The sequence below is a fragment of the Canis lupus genome, chromosome 2 (genome assembly GCF_048164855.1).
Source record: "Canis lupus baileyi chromosome 2, mCanLup2.hap1, whole genome shotgun sequence".
Classification (NCBI taxonomy): domain Eukaryota; kingdom Metazoa; phylum Chordata; class Mammalia; order Carnivora; family Canidae; genus Canis; species Canis lupus.
In genome coordinates this window covers 81,988,633-82,001,751 of record NC_132839.1, presented here as the reverse complement: position 1 = coordinate 82,001,751, position 13,119 = coordinate 81,988,633, and positions in this window count along the sequence as shown.

Genomic DNA, 13,119 nt, shown 5'->3' with positions numbered 1-13,119 from the left:
ACATGTATTCATTCAATGAACCATCACAATAACCTTACAAATCAGACAGTGCATTAGCCACATACTACAGAAGAGACACTGTTCCAAGTTCCAGAGAGTTCCCAGTCAATGTCGTGATTGACCACTTACTCTCTGAATCAAGTGGTTGTGATATATAAAAAAATGAGTCTCATCCATGAGAAAGCTTGGAGGTGGACGCATGTGTAGTCAGCCCTACCAGTAGAGGTTTGTGTTTTTCAGAGCTGGACACAGTATAGACAATACCAGCTATAGCAGCTGGAATGAGAAGATGACCACCACCTCACTATTCCTTATCCACATATAGTTATTGTCCCTTAAGTCTAGAAAGGATGAAATGTTCCCTTTACCACGTAAACTGCACTTTTCACAGGTTTACTCAAACTCAGTCTCCATTTCTTGGATGATTCTTTAGCCTCACTTTTTTCTCAGCTCATAGATAATTATTTAAAAATAACTTCTGTGAAAGAGGTCTTAGATTAAGATGCTCTAGAGTGATAAGGACTTAGAAAGCAGCTAAAGAATCTGGTAAAGGCATAGGCAGAGGACTGTCAGCAAATGTTCCCAATCAAGTAAAAAAAAAAAAAAATGCAGATTATCTTTCAAAAAGGGAGGAAGGAGATCAGAGGAGAATAGACAAGAAGGTGCACCCAGCAAAACTATCAATAGTGAATCCCCCCCCAAAAAAAAATAAATAAAAAAATAATAAAAATTAAAAAAAAAATAGTGAATCCCATCACTGGGAGAAAAGTGCCCAGAAAATTGCATTACTGAAGAGACTTGGCAGGGTGTCAAGTAACAGGAAGGGTAAAAGGAACAAGATGGAATTGCAGCTCCCGGGACTGATGGGTACATGGAAGTTACCTAGGAGCTGGTCATTTGAGTTATCCCAAGAAGGACATATCACATGTAAACAGGACACAAATGACCAAGTGGTGAGGACAAAGACACTCAGAATCTAAGCCAGAATTCTCCCCTAAGGATCACTAACCCAGAGTAGTTTATATAGTTCAGGCCTGGACCCTAATTTATATTAATATCAGAGCCTAGATTGATATTAAAGTTATAGATACCAAGAAATAATGGAAATAGTCTTGAATCTAAGTCCATAAATTCTTATTAAGCATCTCTGTGTCATGCCTGAAAAACAGGTGGCACTCAGGGCAGTAATCCTTTTGTCCCGACAATCAAGAGAGGTGCTTTCCGACTCCACTTCCATTACTGACCTCACTTCCATTACCGAATGTGTGGTCTTAAGAAAGCCAGAAACTTCTAGGTGTCGGCAGCTGTGCTAGCCACTGCATCAGGCCTCATTCAATACTAACTTTCTGTTATTCTGAAATTAAGTAGACATCTCTGAACCCTAAATATAATTTTTAGAACATTTGGATCAATTTAGGTACTGGAAGATTCTATGTGAACTTCATTTATTACTTGGCTAAAAACCAGCTATTTGTTTTCCCTTCTTTGATGGAGGATTCATGTTGTTTTTCCCTAAAATAATTGTTATTATATTTCAAAATAAGTGGATCTAAACTACAGTTAATCAGAAATGCAGAAAGGAGTAATTGTCTTGGCACTAAATCTTAAGATTAAATTAGCCAACCTAACAACTGAACACTTTGAACTCTAGATTTAATTGAATGAGGACAAAATGTTATTGCCAGAAGACAAAGCAACAATTATGTGCTTTAAACAATGGCTGAATTGTAATATCCAGGTATTAACCAGAAAGTCTTAATTAAAAGATTCCTATGATATTGCTACACGTTCTTAAACTTATGAAGTGCCCACTAAATGCAGTTGGAATTTTAAAATGCTCGATAGTGAGACATTAGCTAACAGGCAATGAGCCCTTACTATGTTCCAGGCACTATACTAAGGGCTTTACATATAGGAATTATTTCAATCCTCATAACAACCCTATGAAGTAGTAAATTTTACAAATGGAAACCAAAACTGGGACGCCTGGGCGGCTCAGCGGTTGAGCATCTGCCTTAAGCTCAGGGCATGATCCTGGGATCTGGGATCGAGTCAGTCCCGCATCCGGTTCCCACCGAGGAGCCTGCTTCTCCCTCTGCCTGTGTCTCTGCCTCTGTCTCTCTCTCTTTGTGTCTCTCATGGATAAATAAATAAATCTTAAAAAAAAAAAATAGAGAGAGAGAGAAAACCAAAACAAAACAAATAGGCAAACTATGACACAGAGAAGCCGAGTAACTTGTATAAGTTCACATAGCTAATAAGTTTAGGCACTACCACAATCATCTTTGCACACTCTTGTTCCACCTCATCCTGTGAGCTGGCCTACACAGCCCAGAGAAGGTTCCAAAATTAGATGGTCATATTTTGGAAATAGCTATTAGGAACTTTTGCAAGTCTGAATCCAAACATAAATTAGTTTTGCCATATGGCCGGTATTAACATTAATTAACATTTGTAAAGCATCTTACATATGTAAAGCTTTATACCTCAGGGTAATTTTGAAGAATGTATTATTAGTTCACCTGTTTCAAGAAACCAAACAAACAGAAAGTTCCCAGAGACCAGGCCATTTACCCATTCTGATATTAGGGTTGATCTTTTCTAAGTGTTTAATGCTCTTTTAACACCGCGGGGTCACAAGTTCCAAACTCACCAGAGTCCTTTTTGACATTTATAATAGGAAATCTGCTAATAAATTTGCATGAGAAACAAATGGTAAAAAACAAAAAGAGAGAGAAAATTTTGGTAAATATGAAGTAAGCAGAAGAATTGGAAAAGGGAAAAATAAATGCAAGTAAAATAATGCTAAAAATTGTAGCAAGCTTTTTTGCCAACATATCATAAAAACTTTTTTTTAAACTTTTAATTCATACATTATAATTTCAAAGTCACTCATATATGTCTTTTATACCCAGTTATATAATACAAAACTCAACAATTTTAAGGGATGAGTAACATTTTACAAATACCTTGGATAAAGAATATTTCTAATAGTATTCCCCTTACCCTTCACCAATTTTATTTTTAGACAACACTTCCTTCTTTTTATATCCAATTGTAGCTCCAAAGAAACTAAGGTAACTTGAACCTTGAGCAGAAACCACAAGCTTTAAGCAGATGCTCTGGTTGTAAGAATGGTGCCAGAAGAGATTTACATTATTTTTTTAACTAGATAAATGTCCTTGGAAATCCCAATAAGCAGTAATGTCCTGATATAAAGGGATCCGGATCAGAAAAACACATAAGATATATCTCGTTCACACCAATATTTTTTATACTGTGAAGAACTGGTTAAACATAAGAAAATTTGGTTAAATATGATCATCAAGGTTATCCTTGAAGACAAAATTGATGGAACATTCTAGGTATATATTATCATTATCTAAAGAATTTCTCCCTCTCAACAAATGCCCTCAAAACTTCATGCCTTTCAAAGCCATCATTTAGTGGGAGTACAAGATATGCCCAAAGTGAAAAAAACGAAGGTAATCAACCATATTCATTGATTCCTTAGGGATGTATTTGCATATATATGAAATGAATCCATGGTGATAAACATAGGACTGGAAAAAATTTTTCAGTTCTTATTGATCCTACAGCATATACATAACTTTTCTTAAAATTGTGATCCAAATATACTTTGAAACAAAAAGCTATTTCCTGGGCAGCCCAGGTGGCTCAGTGGTTTAGCGCTGCCTTCAGTCCAGGGTGTGATCCTGGAGACCCGGGATGGAGTCCCAGGTTGGGCTCCCTGCATGGAGCCTGCTTCTCTCTCTGCCTGTGTCTCTGCCTCTCTCTCTCTCTCTCTCTTTGTCTCTCAAGAATAAATAAATAAAATCTTAAAAAAAAAAAAAAAGCTATTTCCTTTCTCTTCTGCATGGCCTTATGTTGCCTCACTCCTTTTTGCAGATGCATAGGTACATTTGTAAAACATCTCTCTCTCTCTTTTTAAAAGATTGATTGATCGATCGATTGATTGATTTGAGAGAGAAAGCTAGGAGAGGAGCAGAGGGAGACAGGGAAAGAGAATCCCAAGCAGACTCTCCCTGAGAGCAGAGCCCCATGCGGGGCTCAATCCCATGACTCTGAGATCATGATCTGAGCCAAAATCAAGAGTCAGACGTTTAACAGACTGAGCCACCCAGGCACCCCTAAAACACCTCATGTCTTAAGTCCCCACATAAATTAATAAATAACTCTTACTTAAAACATTTCCTTTTCCTTGCAAATCATCCTATTTTCTTAGTTTATGTAATACACACCTCACCTTTCCCAATTGTAAAACAATATAACATTCATTTTAAAAAGTCAGAAATGTTGGAGCACCTGGATGGCTCAGTCAGTCAAGTGTCTGCTTTCGTCTCATGAGCCCAGGGTCCTGGAATGGAGTTCTGCAACCCTGCTCAGCGGGGAGTCTACTTCTCTCTCTCCCTCTGCCGCTCCCCCTGCTTATGCTCTGTCTCTCAAATAAATACAGAAAATATTTTAAAATAAATAAATAAAAATAGAAAGTCGGAAAAATATGTTCAAAGACAAACATAGTCTTAAAAAACTACAACAAATATGACATTTCTGATCATTTCTTTTTCCAGCTGCTGCCTAAATGATTGTCAGCCCAAATAAATGCCTGAAGCACCTGGGGTATAGAACCACCTGTGGAAGTGTATTTTACACTGCATATTTAACAGCTTTTTTGCACCATTTTTTTCAGAAGGATTATAAAGCAGAAAGATTCTCATTTAATGCTTTGGAAAAGTAGATAGTGTAAGTAGTAGTGTAAGTGTAATAAAAAGCCGTACAGTGCATTTATTTGTAACATTTGCACAACCAAGGTCAGGTCTATTTGTTTACCCAAAAAAGAGGCAAGTCTATGCACGATTCATTGTACTGGGCTCTCTAAAACCCAGTTCTGATCCCTGCCAAGATCTGATTGATTGTTCTATTAATACATCCAAGGCAAAAATGAAGAATAAATCAAGCAATCCAGAACCAACTTAGTCATGCTACAGAGACATGGCCTAAAAGCTAAGAAGCAAAATCCTTTGCTAAGCTTGGCTGAGTACCTATTGACTGCCTGCTAAATCACTGCTATCTTTGTGAATTAGACTGGCTTGGGAAAGTGGTGAGGAGGACCCAGAGAAGGGAGTGGTGTGTTGCTAGGGAAAGGGGCCGGAAAGTTCAGGAAGGGTTGATATGTGTCAGTGGTATCTCAGCTTGCGTTCACAGGTATTATACTATATGTGACCTGATTGCTTATTGTGAGATGTTTTGTCTTTCAAGTTATTGCTCCCCAGAAACTTGATTTTTAAAATCAAAGCACTTTGGAGTAAAATGACAGATAATCAGATCTATTAGTCAATGACCAATAAATCAGGAAACAGGAAAGGATCATAGGGACAGGATATGTTGCCAAATTAAAACAGCACATTTTATTGCTTAGCTTACCAAAATTTTCTGCTGTTTTTAAGTTTGTTAATCATTTCACTATTATTGAAACTTACTTCTTAATCTATCCACATAATCCTTTGATGGATTTTTTTTAAGATTTATTTATTTATTTGGGAGAAAGATAGCATGAGTGGGAGAGGGAATCTCTAGCAGAGCTCTACATGGAGCTCAACACGGGACTTGTTCTCACAACCCTGAGATCATGACCTAAGCTGAAATCCAGAGTGGGATGCTGAACCAGCTGAGCTACTCAGGCATCCCTCTTGAGGGATCTTACACGTTGTTACCTTTCCCTATTCCTATATAGCCTCCTGGCCCTCCATCCATTTCAGGGTTTTGTTGTTAAAACTCTTTTGTTCTTCCTCTATAAGCACTTCCTAGAGGATCTCATCCATCTTAAGGTTTCCTTACAAACCATGTCAGTCACTCCTAGATCTGTATCTCCACCACAAAACTTGCTGTGGATCTAAAAGCCATGTACCCAACCACCTCCTAAACTAAGTGAATCAAGAGGTCATTATCTCTCACCTTCCAGTCCCACTCATCACCAGGAGTGCCTGCCCTTGGCCCCCCACCCACCTGACTCTCGTCCTTCTTTACTCCAATCATAGATCTCTCCATTTTGATTCTTGCTTCTCTCTCAGAAGGCCACTAAAGTCTTCATTTACCTCTAGGCTTGAGCTCCTCAAATCTGTCTCTTCAAACTGTCTAGTAGAGGAGACAAAAATAAACAAAATATGTAAATATGCTAGAAGATGATAAGGGCTGTAGAGAAAAATAGAAATCAAGGAAAGGGGAATAGGAAACACATGGTAGGGTAAAGCACCACTCACAAAACACCCCATAGGCTGACCCCTACTTACCCTTTAATCTCACCCCTAAATTTTAATGTTTCAGACCAAACTACTTTTTTTCCCCCTAGATTACACTGTACTTTTGTCATTCTTGCATCTTTGTTTATGCTGGCTCACTAGCCACAAATATCCTTTTTCTCTTCACTTAAGAACTCATCTTCATTTAGGCATTATTGAACCTACCCTAGGCTGTGACAATGTTACAACCTTCATTTTGTTTCTCTACCATGTAGTTAATGCTTTACATTATTATTTTCAGTTGATTTTTCCTTCTCTCTCACTATGAACATATGATAAGACTAGAATGAGACCTTGCTCATTTTTGTCTCCCCAACATACTCAAATGGGCATTAAACTATTCTCCCTGTGACTCTATTTCTATGAATCCATTATTGTTCATCTTCCACTTCTTTTTATACTCACACGTTCTTTCTTTCATATAGCACTGTTTCTCTCTATTTGCAGCCCACAGTAGTTGATTTAAGAGACCTTATATTTCTTTCTGGTATTTTTCATTTCTGTATATAGTGATTACATTTTCAGAGTAATGCTCTGAAATTAATCTTTCATCCATTTCCAAATTCCTGGGATGGGATAAGTTGAGGGGAATCAAACTACTGTAGTCCCTGAACCCAGATAGTGTAAACACTATATAAAAACTTTATTTTAAATAGAGAAATGGGGAATGGGGGGAAAAAGGGAAAAAATACATCATGTGTATTCTACTCATGCTATACTCACTATTCACAAAAAAGAGGTGAAGAAAACCAATGCACTAATAATTAAACTATCACTGAGGAACACAAGAAAATAAAAACAAAATCACACTTTGCACCATAAAGCTGGGTGGTCAAGGAGAGTACAATTTTAATTTTTTTCTTCAGGCTATTTGAAGAGTGTCTCCTCAGCACAATTTTAAAACATTGTTCTATTTACATTATTTTAACTTAGGTTTCTGATTTATTGCATATTTTTCTACTTTATGTTTACAAATACATAGTCTACTTTAAAAGTGTATCGGATCCCTGGGTGGTGCAGCGGTTTGGCGCCTGCCTTTGGCCCAGGGCGCGATACTGGAGACCCGGGATCAAATCCCACCCACATCGGGCTCCCGGTGCATGGAGCCTGCTTCTCCCTCTGCCTGTGTCTCTGCCCACCCCCCCGTGACTATCATAAATAAAAAAAAAATTTAAAAAAATATCTAATGTTTTAAAAAAATAAAAAAATAAAAGTGTATGTATATTTACATATATACATATATATTGTTATTTTCTAAATGCTAACCATATATTTTTCTTTTTTTTAATGGTAGATTTTTTTAAAAGATTTTTATTTATTTATTCATCAGAGACACAGAGATAGAGAGGGGCAGAGACACAGGCAGAGGGAGAAGCAGGCTCCATGCAGGGAACCCAATGTGAGACTCGATCCCGGGTCCCCAGGATCACACCCTGGGCTGAAGGCGGTGCTAAACCGCTGGGCCACCGGGGCTGCCCTAACCATATATTTTTCTCAATAAATTATATACCTTCAACTATAACAATAATTTTGATAAATGTGAACTTTTATTTTTAAAATTGTTATAGTTGGATATTCTGACAATTTAACAAACATAGGGCAAATACTGCCAATAACTTGGTCATGTAAATTAATAGTTACTCCAGTTTATTGCTGGTCATTATAATTAGTTATAGGAAACAAATAGCCAAAAGGTAAATGTGAACTAATTTATAGTATCTCATTAAAAATACTTTGTCAAAGAAAAATAGTATCTTTCAAATGAAAAGTAATTGAAGCAATGAATTAGTCTGGGTTTTAATTAAAAATTGAAAATCCAGTATAACTGTTACCTAATTTCACCAGCTAGAAAAACAGAGCACAATAAAATTTAGTTAAGCTGATTTAATATTTATATTTATTAATGAAGCAATATCTGAAGCATTTTGTTTGATATACATGCTATAATTACAAATGAATTACCTAAGAAGATAGATATTTAAAAAGACATATGTATCATATGTTATTTAAGTTTGTTCACATTGATATGTTTTTAAATATCTGACAAAGCAAGCTAAAATGTTTGCTTTTTTAGGATTTTATTTATTTATTCAATAAAGACACAGAAAGAGAGAGGCAGAGACACAGGCAGAGGGAGAAACAGGCTCCATGCAAGGGCCTGACATGGGACTCAATCCCGGATCTGGGGATCACGCCCTGGGCCGAAGGCAGGCGCTAAACCGCTGAGCCACCCAGGGATTCCCTAAAATGCTTTTTAAAAAGTCTTAAAGATTAATAATTTGCATTTCCCTGATATAGAATACGTAATTAGCACAGATCCCAAACATGAGCATTAATGTGTAGTTAGTCACTATTACATAAGTGAGTAAATATATTGAAATATCTGAAATACCTTTTACTTTCTAATATTTATCTCATTCTGGAAAGTAAGACAAATTGTTTTTGGAATCTTCTTATTTAGACACTGGCATTTGGACATTTTCATTTGATTTCCTTCCATATTTTCAAATTCATCATCATCTCTCCATCCTCAAATCTTCTTTTCATCCTCATATTATCTTTATTAATAAAATTTGATACTTCTAGAGTCTACATATTTTTTCCTTAACCGATTCTTTGGTAAATGTGATTCCCATATGTGACATCCTTCAGTGAGTAACCATCACTTATCAAAGAAATTCCAACATCTTTTTAAAATGCCATTTGCATCATTTATAACTTAGTCTCAAACTGTCTTTCCAGATTTAGCTCTCACAACTATAAGGCAAAACTCTATGGTGTAGTCAAACTGACTACATGTTATTGCACAGAAATATACTTTTTAGATTCTGAGTTCAGCTTGTGCTATTTCTTTACTCTGATTTGAATGGAGTTTTAACCTAATCTCTGATTTTCTTTTTGTCAGATCTCCATTTATCAAAATCCTACTGATACTTCAAGCTCTGTTTCAAATTTCAACTCATCCACCAATATTCCCTTTATCACCTAAGAAATCATAATTTCATCTTCCACTCAATTCCTATCATGAAGCTATAAATGAATTATATTTCTGTAGACATTTTCTTAACACATTTATACTGCATACCAACTATGGCCAAGAGACTATTAGAGGGATACTATGGTAAAAAAAAAAAAAAAAAAAAAAAAAAAAAAGATATAGTCCTTGCTCTCAAGAATATTACAATCCAATGGAGATAGAAAGTAATTGTACAAATGACCGTAATATTAAAGAAAATGAAGAAGCTTCCCGAAGAAAAGTACATGAAAAATTCTGGGAGGATATTAAAAGCTACTGCTGAGAAAAGCTTTAGTTGTGATGACAACTGAAGTAGATTCTGAACAAAATGAAATAATTTTGACAGTCGGTAATAAGGTAGAGAATATTTCCAGTGAAATAACTATGAACCAAGGTATGGAGATGAAAATGCTCAGAGTATGTTCATGGATACTGTTACAGGCTGAATTTTTTCCTCTCCAAATTCTTATGTTGAAGTCTTAACCTCCAGTACCTTAAAATGTGACTGTATTTAGAGATGGAGCCTTTAAAAATTAAGCAATTAAGTTAAAGGGAGGCTGTTGAAATGATCCTAATCAAATCTGACTGGTGTCTTATAACAAGAAACTTGGACATCTAGAGAAACACTTGAGGATACACACCCCCAGAAAAAAACGATACACAAGGACACAGTGAGGAGGTGGCCATCTACAAGGAAGAGAAGGTTCTAGAGAAATCATCTCTTCCAACTCCTGATCTTGGACTCCTAGGCTCCAGAACTGTGAGAAAATAAACTTACTGTGTTTAAACCACCCAGTGTTTTCTTATGTCAACCGTAAAATGCAATACAGTTACCTTGTTCAATAATGCATCACATAAGCTAAGTAGTGGAAGACAAAGCTGGACATATAAGTTAGAGCTAATAATATAAATGGGTTAATTGAATTAGTCCATATAAAACACAGGACATTGTCTTGACAACTCAACCTACATTCTACTTTGTATGATTAATCTTAACCAATTATGGTAATTAGATACCTTTTGCTTGCCAGTGATGAATTCATAGATAGGCAGTCCTAAATTATTTTTGTTTAATGAGACCTGAGGTAGTAGGGGTGCTTGTGGGGAAAGTTTCCCTATGGATGAGAGAAGAGAACAGAGTCAGAGATAGTCACTTCTTTCTTCTTATGTTGCCTTGTCTGGGGCCATACAAGATAGCTTATTATTATTACAGCCTGAGGATGAAAGAATTACTGGCAAAAAAACAGCAAGATGATGATGTAACTGACCCACTGAATCAACCAACCCTGGTTTCTGTTCTATCTCTGACTTCCTTTTGGGATAGTAAATTTTCTCATTGATTGGGACGAATTGAGTTTAGTGTTCCTTGTTGCCAAAAGCAACTGGAACAAATGCTAGGCTGAGTGGAGTAATATGTTCTACAGCCAAAGGTTAGTCGTTAAAGGATTGTATTTAGCTGTTTTAGTAATAATGTAGGTAGGATTAGAATCGAAAACCCCATGAAGTTGGGAGACCAGTTAAGAGGCTAATTATCCTAATGAGATATAAAGATGCTTGAGTCTAAGAAAGTGACAAGATTCTGGAAAAAGTGATAGTGGTAGTGGAGAAGACTAATGTTTTGTTTTGTTTTGTTTTGTTTTGTTTTGTCGTTGTTCAAATTCAGGTATTCATCCTTTCATTTTTTTTTCCTGAATTACTGTAATAGTAACTAATTTATGCCCTGCCTTCATATTAATTCTCTAACACTCACCCTATTTTTTCTGCCCTCATAAATCTGTTTTCCATAGAGCTACTAGAATTAAAATATCTTTATAAAAATGTCAATTCCACTCATGTTCTTTAAAATCTTTGCATTGCCTTTAGAATAAAACTCAAATTACTTAGCATTCCATATAAGACTTACTTATCATGATTTGCCTCTCTGTGCCTTTTCCTAAGTCATTATTTTGGGTTTATTTTATTTTGGGGGGGGTTTAATATTGGGCCAAGAAAACATATGTTGAAGTCCTATCCCCCAAAACCCCAGAATGTGACCATTTTGGAAATAGGATTGTTGTAGATGTAACGAGTTAAAATGAGGTCACGTCGCAGCAGGGCAAGCACTTAATCCACTATGACTGATGTTATAAGAAGACAGCCATGTGTAGACAGAGATTCACAGGAAAGATGACACATGAAGATGGAAGACTGTCATCTGTAAAAAAAAAAAAAAAAAAGTGATTTAAATGGATGTGAGGTAAAGAAAAGTATTGGTGGAAATGTGGAAGTAAAACTGAGGAAGACTGAGTCACTGATTCTTCTTCTTCATTCCTCTCTTCCCCCCCCCTTCCTATTTACACAAAATACCAATATTAAAGAAAATCTAACAAGACAACCACAGACATTCATTTTGACAGCTTCCATTCCATTCCTTGTTCATGTCTATGACTATTATGGGCAAGATACTGTTCAAAGTACTTTTATGAATTAAATTTCAAGTATTTGTAGATTATCAATAATAGATATACCATATTAAGTGTTTAAGCAATGACAGTTGTTGTCTTTCTTATATAGGGTTTTTTTAATCTATTAAATTAGTTCATTATTTCTTTGAGCAGAATAGGTAAAACTAATGGAACAGTTGTATGGCTTTAAATATACATTTTTAAAATACACTCAAAAAGTTTTGCTCCAAGTACAATGATTTAACTAATGTATAATGTACTAATGTTAAATGTATTATTTATTATTTGTTGTTATCTTTCAAAAATGGTTACTAATACTTTTAACTTAAAATTCACTTGTCAAGCTCACCTGTACTTTGTCTGGTATGAAGACCTCTTCCCATTCATTAGTATTTCTGCATTTTGAGCTTAATGTTTTTACTTACAAGTAATTGTCTTTATCTTAGATGCTTTGTCATGTTTCAGTGTTTTTCTTTGTTGTTTTATTAAATTTGCTTACTTTCTACAGAGGTTTTATTATGTACATATTCAAACATTTTAATGTTTTTCAATGTATTTCCTATTAACATTTCAAAGCTTTGGAAGTTACCAAGGAAATAAAAATATTCAGTTTTATTTTCTTCTAGCTCCTTTCTGAGATTTGTTTTAATTCATTAATGCATTTCTACATCTTGATCTCCCAGCTCTTCTTGACTCACCCTGGAACTTACATATTAATTCCTCTCAAACTACTTTGATCATGGTTACTGTTCTTATCAAGTGGCCATTGATCTACATTATGCCAAACCGAGCAGTTATTTGTCATTTCTCATCCTGCTCCTTCAAGTATTTTCTTCACTTGTTTCCCATAAACTGCAGTCTCCTTGATTCTCTTCAATTCCCTAGCCACTCTTTTTTTTTTTTTTTCCTATTCAGTCTAGGTATTGTAATGTCCCTGTCTTCATCCTTGACATTATTCTTTTCTCGCCTGTATCCACTTGCTCATTCCCAGGATTTTAAATATTAATCTGTTACTCCTCTAGTCATCAACAGCTTTACTAGTTTTGAATAGCTTCCATATAAATGCCTAATAGAGATCATGGCCCTAAAAGATCCCAGCAAGGCTACTGATTCCTCCCCATCCCACCCAACTCATTTCCTCCAATAATCTTCCCCATTTCAGCAATTGTCACATCTCTTGAACCAGTTGTTCAAGTGTGATCTCTGCTTTTTCTCTTTTATAATTCACATCTGATCTATGGCAGTCCTCTGACATGCTCTGTCATAATGTATGTTAAATCTGATCATGCCTCAACACTTCAAACACTAACCACTGGCCCGGAGGTCCTTTGTCTCTGGC